Source organism: Bos indicus, chromosome X (genome assembly GCF_029378745.1).
Source record: "Bos indicus isolate NIAB-ARS_2022 breed Sahiwal x Tharparkar chromosome X, NIAB-ARS_B.indTharparkar_mat_pri_1.0, whole genome shotgun sequence".
NCBI lineage: Eukaryota > Metazoa > Chordata > Mammalia > Artiodactyla > Bovidae > Bos > Bos indicus.
In genome coordinates, this window is record NC_091789.1 from 42,597,785 (window position 1) to 42,612,160 (window position 14,376).

General features: G+C 39.1%; 1 protein-coding gene and 1 non-coding gene across 6 annotated transcripts in view; both read left to right on the top strand.

Moving 5' to 3' along the window:
- The window catches only part of PCDH11X (protocadherin 11 X-linked), a 999,015-nt gene that overhangs the window by 385,612 nt on the left and 599,027 nt on the right, over window positions 1-14,376 (top strand). The gene's annotated exons all lie outside the window — the stretch shown is intronic.
- On the top strand, window positions 4,842-4,914 carry TRNAC-ACA (transfer RNA cysteine (anticodon ACA)). The gene has a single exon. It is a non-coding gene; the product is annotated as a tRNA-Cys (tRNA).

Sequence of the window (14,376 nt, forward strand, 5' to 3'; positions counted from 1 at the left end):
GGATTATTTTCACTTTATGACTGTTATGAATAGTGCTCTGTGAGCATTTATTTGTGTAGAACTTTTGTATGGACATGTTTTCAATTCTCTAGATGTGGAATTGTTGGGTCAGTGATATGCTTAACATTTTGAGCAAAACTATTTTCTAAAGCACCTGTACCACTTTACATTCCCATTAGCAATATTTGAGAGTTCCAACTTCTCTATATCCTCAAAACATGCTATTGTTTGTCTTTTTGGTTGTAGCCATCCTATAGTATGGGGCTTCTCTGATGGCTCAGTGGTAAATAATCTGCTGGCCAATGCCTGCCAATGCAAGAGATGCAGGTTCGATCACTGGGTTGGTAAGATCCCTTGGAGAAGGAAATAGCAACCCATTCCAGTATTCTTGCCTGGAAAATTCCATGGACAGAGGAGCCTGCTGGGCTACAGTCCCTGGGGTTGCAAAGAGTTGGACATGACTTAGAAACTAAACAAAAACAACTAATCCTGTAGTAGGTGTAAAATGGTAACTTATAGCAGTGTTAATTTGCATTTACCTGATGACTAACAGCATTCATCATCTTTTCATGCACTTTTTGTTCATTTGTGCATAATCTCTGAAAAAATTTCTATTCTTACTTATCCTTTTTAATGAACTTTTAAGGGTTTTTTATGCATGCATTATAGACATAGTCTATCATCAGATACACTATTTACAAATTTTTCCCCGATTCTGTGGTTTGTCTTTTCACTTTTATTATGGCATAATTTAAAGCACAAAAGTTTTAAATTTTGATTAATTCCAATATTACTTATTTTTCTACTGATGTTTGTGCTGCTAGCTTAACCCAAAGTAGTGAAAATTTCCTCCTATATTTTTTTATCAGAGTTTAAAGTCTTAGCTCATAAATTTAGATCTATGAGCCATTTTGATTTAATTTTTCATACAATGTGAGAAAGGATTCCAAAATGTTATTATTATTTTTTTTAATGTAGGTATCCATTCTTTCTAGGAATATCTGTTGAGAAGACCCTTTTTCCCCATTGTGTTTAGTATGTGCTGTGTGCTAAGTCACTTCAGTCATATCTGATTCTTTATGACCCTATGGACCTCCAGATTCCTCTGTCCATGAGATTCTCCAGGAAAGAATATTGGAATGTGTTGCCATTTTCTATTCCATGAGATTTTCCCAAACCAGGGATTGAACCCACGTCTCTTGTGTCTCCTACATTGGCAGGTAGATTCTTTACCACTAGTGTCACCTGGGAAGCCTGTCTTAGTATAACCCTGTACAAAAGAAACGGATTTAAAATGTGAAGGTTTATTTATGGACTCAATTATGCTCCATTGACCTATATGTCTCTTATTTTTAGTACTGCTCTTTCTTGCATTGTAGTACATTTTGAAATTGAGATGTATGAGTTCTCCAATGTTGTTTTATTTCTTTCTCAATATTGTTTATTGTTTGAATAAGTTCTATGTATTTCCCTATGCATTTTATGGGGTCGCACAGAGTCGGACACAACTGAAGTGACTTAGCATAGCATACCATAGCATACATTTTAAGATCAGCTTGTCAAGTTCTTCAAAATAGTGCAGTTGGAATTATGATAGAGATTATGTTGAATCTATAGATCCATCTAAAAAGTTTTGTCATCTTAACAATATTAAGTGTTCTGTTCCATAAATATTTAATATCTCTCTATTTATTTAATATTTCTTTGACTTATGTCAACAGTATTTTGAATCTTCACTGTACAAATAACTTGCACTTTTTGGGGCTAAATTTATTAAATATTTTATCTTTTAGATACAATTGTAAGTGGAATTATTTTAATTTCATTATTGATAAGAATTGCTACCATAAAGTAGTTCAGTTAGGATTTTCTATATACAAGACTATATACAAGATTTTTTATATGTCATTCTCATATAGAAGTAGCTGTACTTCTTCCTTTCCAATCTAGATGCCATCTATTACTTTTTCTTGACTAATTGTTCTAGCTAGAATCTCTAGTACAATGTTGGATTGCAGTGGGAGGCCAGATACCCTAGATCTAAGTAAAGAAACATTTAGTCTTTCACCTGGAGTAGGAAATGGCAACCCACTCCAGAATTCTTGCCTGGAGAATCCTGTGGACAGAGGAGCCTGGTGGGCTGCTGTCCACGGGGTCGCACAGAGTCGGACATGACTGAAGTGACTTAGCATGCATGCATGCATTGGAGAAGGAAATGGCAACCCACTTCAGTATTCTTGCTTGGAGAATCCCAGGGACAGAAGAGCCTGGTGGGCTGCCATCTCTGGGGTCGCACAAGGTCGGACACGACTGAAGCGACTTAGCAGCATCATCAGTCTTTCAGCATTTAGTATGATGATAGCTGCGGTTATTTTACAGTTGTCCTTTGTTAGGTTACAGGAGTTTCCTTACAGTTCTTGTTTATCTTTTTATCACCAAAAGTGTGTTGGCTTCATGGAGATTATAGTTAAAAAAAACTATTTCACTTTCGATTACTGGTGAAACTCTATGTCCACTGCTCAGTAATTCAGTAGAGGAGCAGCAAAACCAAACAAAAGAAAAAAAAAAAAAACTTGTGGGCAAAATGTTTAATCCATATACATCTCAGCACGTAGTGTTGTAAGCTAGCTATGTAGCTGGCTTAGGTGAAGAACATAGATCTGAGGAGTGGATGAATTCAAAATAAAATCAGTTGTTTAGAAAATGAGATTTTTCTTAAGGTGATACAGGTTTCTTTCTGTGAATACAGGTTTCTTTAAATGAATGAATCTTCTCTTTATATGTTTGGAAGAATAGCGCTCACTAGACATGTCTATTCAAAAAATATTTAAGACAGTTGCACATATAATTATGGTCATTGACTTCTTTCTCAAGACAATTTTCTTGAGGAAATAAAATATCCAATTGATTAACAGATTTATATTTGAATTATCCAGAAAATTGCCTCAGTATATTGAAATTGTTTACAGTTTTTTTTAAAATATATCTTTATAAGAAATTATTTCATTATCGTAATCTTCTATGACCAGGTTGTAATTGAAGGACTATTTTACCCAAATAATGCCAGGAAAGGCATTAACCTTTCTTTCTGGGGGTCCCAAAACATTAACCAATGCAGGCTATTGACTTTGAGATTACATTTCTTTCTGATGATATATTCTAATAGTCTAGGACTTACTGCAGGTAGGTCTGTACTGAATTCACTGCTAAAGTCTTGCTCAACCATGAAATAACTCTTACTATGTGATTTTTCAGAATAAAGAAGATGAAAAGAGCCTTTAATTTTGTTTGTTTAGCTGTTTTTATTGATTTATGTATTTAGTTTTGCTTGCACTGAATTTTTGTTGCTGTGCATGGGCTTTCTCTAGTTGCAGCAAGCGGGGCTACTCTCTAGTTTGGTGTGAAAACTTCTCATCCCCTGGCTTTTCTTGTTGTGGAGCATATGGCTCTAGGGAGCCCAGTTTCAGTAGTTGAGGTGCATGGGTTTAGTTGCCCCACAGTATATGAACTCTTCCAGCAGCAGGGATTGAACTTATGTCCTCTGCATTGGCAGCGAATTCCTACCACTGGATCACCAGGGAAGTCCTGCATTGTTTGAGGCAATTGATTCTCTAAGCTTCTTCTAGATATAATAGAAGTTATAATGACATAATCTGACAAGTCAAAGACTATCATTTAGCTCCTTCTTGAAGACAAACAGCCAAAATTGATTAGGTCATATATTCATGATGACTTCAATATTAACCAGGAAAGTAGACATGTAGAAAAAAGAGTACAAAGGAATCTTGCTTTTCTACTTAATTGGCACAAATAATTTTTCCTGGAAAATCTGATTTTCAAATCTGACTTCCAAATATATTTGTAATTCTGTAGTGTATACCAAAGTAAAAATATAATGTTGCACATGTGAAACTTATATAATCAACATTGCCTCAATTAAAAAAATAATTTAAACCATGTAATGAGAAGCATAAATCAGGAACACAATTGTTCACCTAAACAAGAAACTTTGATAAATGAGAATAAAGATAAGAGCAAATCCATTAAGGAAAAAAACAAATGAAATAGTCCACAGAATCTTGGATGGAAATTGGGACAAAGGAGAAGTTACTTTTATTTTTAGTGTCAAAGGTGATCCTAAAAATAGGAGATTATATAAAAGAGTGATTAAAATTAGTAGTACAAAGAGATAATAAACCTATTATACCCAGTTGTAAGTAAGCAAAGGTGAATAACAGAGCAAAAGGTAAAGATGTTACAGGTTGACTTGGAAGAGAATATGATTTTGCTAGAGTCTTTCTTGGATTTGAGTTAACATTATTGGAATGGAGACCACCAAAGATGTTTCCACTGCTTGAAAACAGTGTCCTTTAATCATTCAAGGAAAAGAAAGGTAGACATTGTAAATATGCAGCTTCCCTGCAAAACTACTACAGCCTAGCATTGTTGCCATTGTTTAGTTGCTAAGTCATGTCCAACTCTTCCATGGGATTTTTCAGACAAGGACACTGGTGTGGGTGGCCATTTCCTTCTCCAGGGGATCATCTCGACCCAGGGATTGAACCTGGGTCTCCCACACTGTGGCCAGATTCTTTACCACTGAGCCATCCTGGAAGCTCATACAGCCTAGCATACAGTTCAATATACTTGTTGTGGGCGGGGGGGGGGGGGGTGTGGAAATCTGATTTTGCAAGAAAGTCATGAAGAATAAACCATACTTTTGGGTGATTAATTCAATGTTCCTAGTGGGTCTTTAATATTCAAATGTTAGATAACCAACAACCTACTGTATAGCACACAGCAGTATATTTGATATCATGTAATAACATATAATAGAGACTTCCCTGGTGGCTCAGATGGTAAAGCGTCTGTCTACAATGCAGGAGACCCAGGTTCGATCCCTGGGTCAGGAAGATTCCCTGGAGAAGGAAATGGCAACCCACTCCAGTACTATTGCCTGGAAAATCCCATGGATGGAGGAGCCTGGTAAGCTACAGTCCATGCGGTCACAAAGAGTTGGACACGACTGAGTGACTTCACTGCACTTCTTCAATAACCTATAATGGAAAAGAACTAAAAAATAATAGGTTTGCATATGTATTATATATATATATATATATACATATATACACACACACATACACACACACATATACGTGTGTGTGTGTGTATGCTCAGACAAAAAGGATTCAAATTTTAGGCACCTTTACCTAAAATTTCTAACTTTTTGAAGCAGATATGAATTATGCATAACTGAAGAAGATATTCTCCCTGAAAAATACACACAGGTACAAAAAAAATATGCATGTATTTATGTTCCTTTTTGATAAGCTAAAATCCCTCAAATAAGAACTTTCCAATTTACAACTCCATGAGGGAAATTATTTAGATTGGTTTCCTTTTTTAGTTAAAACATTGTAATCTTTCTATTTAACAGTCAAAGTAACTGTCTTAAAATTATAGGAAAAGAGGTGGCAGATTTTTCTGGTGCTTTAGTGATTAGAACTCCATGCTTCCAAGGCAGGGAGCATGAGTTCAATCCCTCGTGGGGGAAGTTCCACATGCTGGTGTGGCAAAAAAGAAAAAAGTGGCCGGATAAAACTGAATCTAAACTGATTTTTTATGTACTCCTTTTCACTGTGACACACCATTACACTACAAGTTCACTGGAAGAAGCAGAATGAACAAGCACAGCCAACATATGGTTCATCATTGAAATGTTACCTTGGTTTCCCAAGTTTGGATGTACATAGGAGATGATTTTTCAGATTGGGTCTAAACAAAAATGAATAGATTTAAAGATTTTGACTTGATTCTTTTTATTCATTGTAATGGATTTCACTAGAGCTTTAAAATCCTCACTGAAAATGCCACAGGAATTTAATGGATTAGTCAAATCACAGGCTTGTAGATATTTTCAGGCAATGTGCTGAGTTGCTTGAAAAGTAAAGCTTCCTTTATCTTCCAAGTTTAACTTCCTTCAATTCCTACAACACCTGCCAACACATATAGTCGTTCAATGTGCAATATAGCAGGGAACATTGTTTCAAGAATTAGATTCAGATTCAACATGCAGAATATTTGTCAGTTTTGAAAGTTAACCTTTATATCTTTGCTTATAAAACCATATGCAGTTCTATAATTCAAGCTACTACTTTTACATGAGAGTAGAAGAAGAGAAAAATTATATACATGAAGATATTACAATATCTCTGCTTCAGTTTATAGCTTCTGCCATATTTTTAAATGTTCTCTAGGGCATATACCACAGACCTTGGAATAGTTTTCCATAGTTTTTTGAAGAGTGGGAGAATGGGGAGTCACAACCCTCACTGTAACTGTCAGTTGTTTTAAACTGTAAACTAAGTGACTTAAGTGATTCTTAATTAAAGCTTAGTTTGAGACATTGTACCCTGTGCTTTCCTTTGGAGTAGTTCTGGTACAAATAATGCACCTAGCTATTAAAGTCAGAGAAGGAAATGGCAACCCACTCCAGTATTCTTGCCTAGAGAATCCTGTGGACAGAGAACCTGGTGGGCTGCCATCTATGGGGTTGCACAGAGACAGACACAACTGAAGCGACTTAGCAGCAGCAACAGCTATTAAAGTGCAGAGGTTAAAACTCAGCATGTAGACAGTAGCACATTCTGATTTCATTACAAAAGCTTCTTTGGGGCTAGAATCCAGAATTTAGATGATCTAAAACCCTCTCACTTTGAACGTGGTTTATTTTCTAATAGACAGTAAAACTTACAAATCAGTTGAATGATAGGGCCATTTAAATTTGTAATCATGTAGCCAAATAAATTTTTATCCTTTGAGGCTTGTCCATTTAAGTTTTAGAAATATCTTGATGTATTTAAAGCATAAATGTAATAGTCATTTTTTGAGTTGAATTCCTGAATTTTAGTGTGGCATTCAAAGAAAACAGAACAGTTTTTTAGAACTGAGCCAGTTTTTTGCAATACATGTTTTTATATGATACGTAAGGGTTGTATGGACTTTCCAGGTACCTAAGCCAGTAAAGAATCTGCCTCAAAATCAGGAGACCCCAGTTCAATTCCTGAGTGGGAAAGTTTCTTAAAGATAGGATGGGCTACCCACTCCAGTATTCTTGGGCTTCCCTGGTGGCTTAGCTGGTAAAGAATCCACCCGCAATGCAGGAGACCTGGGTTTGATCCCTGGGTTGGGAAGATCCCCTGGAGGAGGACATGGCAACCCATTCCAGTATTCTTGTCTGGCAAATCCCCATGGACAAAGGAGCCGGGCAGGCTATAGTCTATGGGGTTTCAAAGAGTAGGGTATGACTGAATGACTAAGAACAGCACAAGGCTTGTATGTAATTACAATCTCTTGAATAACTTTTATTTATGTGTACACACACATGTGTAATTTTCAAAATGTTCTATATTTAGTGGTCCTACTTAATATTTGTTTTGTTTTTGGCATACTCTAACACTTCTCACCAGCCACCACCACCACTTACTTTTTACCCATTGAGTCTTCATTTGTTTCAAGGACATATTATAAACCATTGATAAATGAATTGTGAGGAGAATTCAGATTGACTTATTTTCCTATTATTTTAAAGATAAAAATTCACAAATACAGAACAAAAATTTTTTACAAAATAATTTGAAATTTATTTTGTGAAAAGTATGAATCCCAAGTAGAATGAAAGCACTTAAAATTCTTACAAAAATCCTGAAGGCTGCAGTGACTCTTAAAATAATGAAAATTGAAGAAAAATGTCTGGAATTTATAGTCTTGTAGCCACATGTTCCAGGAAACAAACTCACTCAGAAGGACAATGCAGATAGTGGAGTACAGTTTATTACATTGGTGGGCCCAAGGCAGAGTCTCCTCTTAGCCAAGGACCCCGGCCAGTTTTTGTGAAAACCTTATATATCCTACAGAGAAGGCAATGGCAACCCACTTCAGTACTCTTGCCTGGAAAATCCCATGAATGGAGGGGCGTGGTGGGCTGCAGTCCATGGGGTCGCTACAAGTCAGACACGACTGAGCGACTTCACTTTATTTTTTCACTTTCATGCATTGGAGAAGGAAATGGCAACCCATTCCAGTGTTCTTGCCTGGAGAATCCCAGGGACAGGGGAGCCTGCTAGGCTGCCATCTATGGGGTCGCACAGAGTCGGACAAGACTGAAGCTACTTAGCAGCAGTCACAGCATATACCCTAAGTGTATGTGCTCAAACCCACCTCCCCAAATTCCCTGAAACTAGTCTGAAGAAAGGAAATAAAGATACAATCAAAGTTAACCCATGACTCATATGCCTTAAGCCTAGGTAGTTAACAGTGGACAATTATCAACAGGCCTGTGGTCAACTCCAATAAGCACAATAGAATTTATTATTCTATTTGGTTACACAGATAATTCAGCTCAATTCAAATGCTCAGTTCTGTCCAACTCTTTTCAATCCCATGAGCTGCAGCACGCCAGGCCTCCCTGTCCACTACCAACTCCCGGAGTCCACCCAAACCCATGTCCATTGTGTCAGTGATGCCGTCCAACCATCTCATCCTCCATCGTTCCCTTCTCTTCTTGCCCTCAATCTTTCCCAGCATCAGGGTCTTTTCAAATGAGGGAGCTCTTCGCATCAGGTGGCCAAAGTATTGGAGTTTTAGCTTCAATATCAGTCCTTCCAATGAATACCCAGGACTGATCTCCTTTAGGATGGACTGGTTGGATCTCCTTGCAGTCCAAGGGACTCTCAAGAGTCTTCTCCAACACCACAGTTCAAAAGTATCAATCTTCTGTGTTCAGCTTTCTTTATTATAGTCCAACTCTCACATACATACATGACCACTGGAAAAAACATAGCCTTGACTAGACGGACCTTTGTTGGCAAAGTAATGTCTCTGCTTTTTAATATGCTGTCTAAGTTGATCATAACTTTCCTTCCAAGGAGTAAGTGTCTTTTAATTTCATGGCTGCAATCAAAATATGCAGTGATTTGGGAGCCCCAAAAAATAAAGTCAGCAACTGTTTCCTCTGTTTCCCCATCTATTTGTCACGAAGTGATGGGACTGGATACCATGATCTTAGTTTTCTTTTTATTTTAATTTATTTATTTTAGTTGGAGGCTAATTAGTTTACAATATTGTAGTCATTTTTTCCATACATTGATATGAATTAGCCATGGGTTTACATGTGTTCCCCATCCTGAACGCCTCTCCCAACTCCCTTCCCATACCATCCCTCTGGGTCATCCCAGTGTACCAGCCCCAAGCATCCTGTATCCTGCATCGAATCTGGACTGGTGATTCATTTCATATATGATATTATACATGTTTCCATGTCATTCTCCCAAATCATCCCACCCTCGCCCTCTCCCACAGAGTCCAAAGGACTGTTCTATACATCAGTGTCTCTTTTGCTGTCTCGCATACAGGGTTATCGTTACCATCTTTCTAAATTCCATATATATGCTTTAGTATATTGTATTGGTGTTTTTCTTTCTGGCTTATTTCACTCTGTATAAGAGGCTCCAGTTTCATCCGCCTCATTAGAACTGATTCAAATGTATTCTTTTTAATGGCTGAGTACTACTCCATTGTGTATATGTACTAGAGCTTTCTTATCCATTCATCTGCTGATGGACATCTAGGTTGCTTCCATGTCCTGGCTATTATAAACAGTGCTGCGATGAACACTGGGGTACATGTGTCTCTTTCAATTCTGATTTACTTGGTGTGTATGCCCAGTAGTGGGATTGCTGGGTCATAAGGCAGTTTTTTAAGGACTCTCCACACTGTTCTCCATAGTGGCTGAACTAGTTTGCATTCCCACCAACAGTATAAGAGGGTTGCCTTTTCTCCACACCCTCTCCAGAATTTATTGCTTATAAACTTTTGAATAGCAGTCATTCTGACTGGCTTGAAATGGTACCTCACTGTGGTATTGATTTGCATTTCTCTGATAATGAGTGATGTTGAGCATCTTTTCATGTGTTTGTTAGCCATCTGTATGTCTTCTTTGGAGAAATGTCTGTTTAGTTCTTTGGCTCATTTTTTGATTGGCTGGTTTATTTTTCTGGAATTGAGCTGCAGGTGTTGCTTGTATATTTTTGAGATTAGTGCTTTGTCAGTTGCTTCATTTGCTATTATTTTCTCCCATTCTGAAGGCTGTCTTTTCACCTTGCTTAGAGTTTTCTTTGTTGTGCAGAAGCTTTTAATTTTAATTAGGTCCCTTTGTTTATTTTTGCTTTTATTCCCAGTAGTCTGGGAGGTGGATCATAGAGGATCCTGCTGTGATTTATGTCAGAGAGTGTTTTGCCTATGTTCTCCTCTAGGAGTTTTATAGTTTCTGGTCTTATGTTTAGATCTTTAATCCATTTTGTGTTTATTTTTGTGTATGGTGTTAGAAAGTGTTCTAGTTTCATTCTTTTATGAGTGGCTGACCGGTTTTCCCAGCACCACTTGTTAAAGAGATTGTCTTTTCTCCATTATGTATTCTTGCCTGCTTTGTCAAAGATAAGGTGTCCATAGGTGTGTGGATTTATCTCTGGGCTTTCTATTTTTTTCCATTGATCAATATTTCTGTCTTTGTGCCAGTACCATACTGTCTTGATGACTGCGGCTTTGTAGTAAGCTTCCCCGTCCACCAGGCTCCCCCATCCCTGGGATTCTCCAGACAATAACACTGGAGTGGGTTGCTATTTCCCTTTCCAATGCATGAAAATGAAAAGTGAGTGTGAAGTCACTCAGTCGTGTCCAACTCTTAGCGACCCCATGGACTGCAGCCCACCAGGCTCCTCCATCCATAGGATTTTCCAAGAAAGAGTACTGAAGTCGGGTGCCATTGCCTTCTCTGCCATTAATCTTGAGAGGTTACCAAGAGGAGGAGTAAATAGGTGGTTGAGTCCATTCAAAGAATGGGTCTTTCATGGGGGAAAAGTCACTCGTGCCCCCAATTTAGACAGAAAGTCTCTTCCAAACAAAGGTACTGGGTATTCAGGGATATGTAAAAATCCATTAATCACTTGGTGTCCCCCCTTCTGACATTTTCGGGGTAGGATTGAGACACAAAGCTGCATTTATCACCATCCGAGACCCAGTAGCCTCTGGATCTATTGGCATATAAACTCTAGAGGTCTCACACAGTCTTTCATAGAAGTCAGAGGGCGATTCACTTTCCCTTTGAATCACTTTGGAGGGTTTTGCCATACTCATAGGTTTTCGGGCCCCCCCTCTTGAGTCCTTGTAAAATAGCTGTCCAAAATCTCTCCAGGAGGCCCCTCCCTTCCTCTGTGTTACAGTACCATTTGGGTCTCTCATCTGGGGTGGCTAGTTCTGCCCACCACTGAAGGTTTGCAGTACCCTCAGGTGCCATTTCTCTTAACCATTTTCTGGCCTCAGTTAGGATCCTATGTCTTTCCTCAGTGCTGAAAAGGGAGACCAGTAGTTGGATTATGTCATCCCATGTAGGGCAGTGGGTTTGAAAAATAATCTCCATTAGCTTAATCATGGCTTGTGGCTCCCCTGAGCATAGTGTGTGTCTCTCTAGTTTAATATATCCATAGAGGAAAATGGCTGGCAATAATAGGCTACAGGGGGCTGATGGTAGTGCCCACGTGCGTCCTGAATTGGAGGCTGTTGTAGTTCTCTGAGGGGCATCTGTAGTGGGGTTCTTTCCCCCTGTTCCTTGGCAGAGCACAGCCTCTAATTCCTGTGTTTTCTTCCCCCTTCCCATCAATACTCACTGGGAGAGGTGGATACAGTCTAGGAGATCCCGTTGAGGTGGAATCCTGGGGGCATTGACCAGAGGTCTCCATCCCTGGGATTGGAGCCTGCCAAAACTGTGGCTCTACGATCTCTGAAAGAGCTGCCTGAGGAGCAGCAGCTGCTACATGAACTTCACCTGGCCCTGGATTAGGCATTAAGGCGGCCTCCAGTCCTGGTGGAGTACTGGGCAGCGGGTGTGTCATCGTTATGGAGAAGGGTGCAGGTCACCCCCATCCTAATACTGTAGAATTTCTTTTTATCATTTCAATTTTTGTGCCATTAATATTTTTCCCTTAACTTTCTGGATACAGAACCTCACCCAAGGAAGGGGGTCTTGAGCTAACCCTAGCCATGAGTCAATATATGAATATTGATCCAGGTGTCCTGGCTCTTTTGTGACTACTGTATAGACTGCTTCCACTGTTTTCCAGTTCATGGTGTCCTCTGGTGGCCATCCTACTCCCATAGGGGGCCATTTGATCTCAGAGAGTATGTGGAGGCTGTTAGGCATCATCTTCAACCAATAGTCTCCTCCAAATCCCTTCTTTAAATTTTTAATCATGCAGTCCAATACAGTTGCCTTAGATTCATTTCCTCCCATCTTGCTTACCTTCTCGGACCTTCTTCTACTTTTCCATTTCGTTCTGTCTACAAAGTTCTCCGTACCCTATATACTTCTGATATTTTCACTCAATGAAATACTTACATTGCCATTCCACTTCCTTCCTAATTAGGATGAGAAGAGCCTTAACCTGCCAGATCCCAGAGGGATAAAGGGGATTGGCGTGTCTTCACCTGCCAGTTGGCATGGCCCAACCAGAACACCACGTGCTCCAAGACTGTTTCTCCCTTAACTTTTAAAATCCATTCTGTCTTGGTGAGCTTGATCGGGTGCAGATGAAAACACAGATAGGTTAAATATCCCATATCCCAGGCCATCTCGGGAAAAGCCAATTTGTACTCACTTATGTATCCCCCTGCTTCTAGCCTGACAATTCCAAGGGGGTCAAGAATTTCACAGCACATGGGACATCTCCTTGGGGAGGGCAGAATATGAGCACACAAAGACTAAGTTTCTTCTCCTAACAATCCCCTGACAACTGCTTGGTAATAATTTTCCTCAAGACGGCGTGGACACCACCTCCTAAATGGCATTCACAAATTTCCTTCCAAAGCCCTAAAATGCTCGTCAATCTGTGTACCAAGAAATCGCCACCACCTGCCTATTCCAGGCTCCTGTGAGCCCATGCCCCTTCTAGTGCCTCCCAGGGGGGTGATCAGGCCCCCTCTGACCCTGAACCCCCCCTGAACTCCCCTGATGGGTGAGTTCCTCCTCACCTGAGCACTCAATTCCCCTGCTGCCATCCACTACCTGCTAATGTGAAAGGTCCAAGCATTGAGAAGCAGAATCCTTCCAGAAGGGCAAGGCGCCTTCCCCGCTCTAGAAGATTCAAGCCACAAGACCTCAGAGTAGTCCCAAGTGGGACTTTTCTCTTCAAAGTGAGGAGCTTTCTGGCCAATGCACCAAATGTTGTAGTCATGACTTCTGGGAAACAAACCCACTCAGAAGGACAATGCAGATAGTGGAGTGCAGTTTATTACACCGGTGGGCCCAAGGCAGAGTCTCCTCTTAGCCAAAGACCCCAACAAGATTTTGTGAAAATCTTATATACTCTAAGTGTACGTGCTCAAACCCACTTCCCCAAATTCCCTTAAACTAGTCTGAACCAAGGAAAAGAAAGATACAATCAAAGTTAACCTGTGATTTGTATGCCTTAAGCCTAGGTAGTTAACAGTGGACAATTATCAATAGGCCTGTGGTCATACTCCAATAAGCACAATTGAATTTATGATTCTATTTGGTTACACAGATAATTAGGGTATTCTTTTAGGTGACGAAGTGTCTAGGTACAAGCCCTTGGACTCTTCTACCTGGGGAATCTGGTTTTCCAGTTGATAGGTCATTTCCATAGATACTGGACATATAGCTCAAAATCCACAGTCTAGCCCAAGATGGAGTCTTGCTTTCAAGATGTAGCCTGTTTTGTCTGTTTCCTCCTCCTTGCTTACTGTTAACACATAACAGTGTGCATTTCAATGACACACGGTGAATAACCAGTGACTATTATTCAGCAAACTAGGATGTCTATAGATGTTCAATTGATGTTCATCATTTGCATCCATTCTTTCCTGCTTCAGATATTCTATAACCATAGAATCACATCTAGCTGCAGACAGATCTCAATAATTAAAACATTAATTCATTTAGTATTGATATTCTTATGACATTATTCTGTATTACTTAATGCAGTGGCTTGATGTCTACATACTTTAAAAATTTTGAATATGACAAAATATTATGGTAAATTCATGCAATTTGGAAATATATATTTGAAAATATATCTCTAAATTGATTTTTGGCCTTGCTTAAAATTCATCAGATAATTGTGCAGTTTTCACTTCTTATGTCCTATAATCCATGGTTTCCAGGTTATAAGTCTTATTTAATAATTCACATATATTAAGCTTCATACTGACTTCCCAAGGACAATGGTGAACATTCCTTAGTGTAGACAGATATTTCTCAAGCTTGCAAAAGCCCTCATCTAATGATAGAAATAATGAATTTCA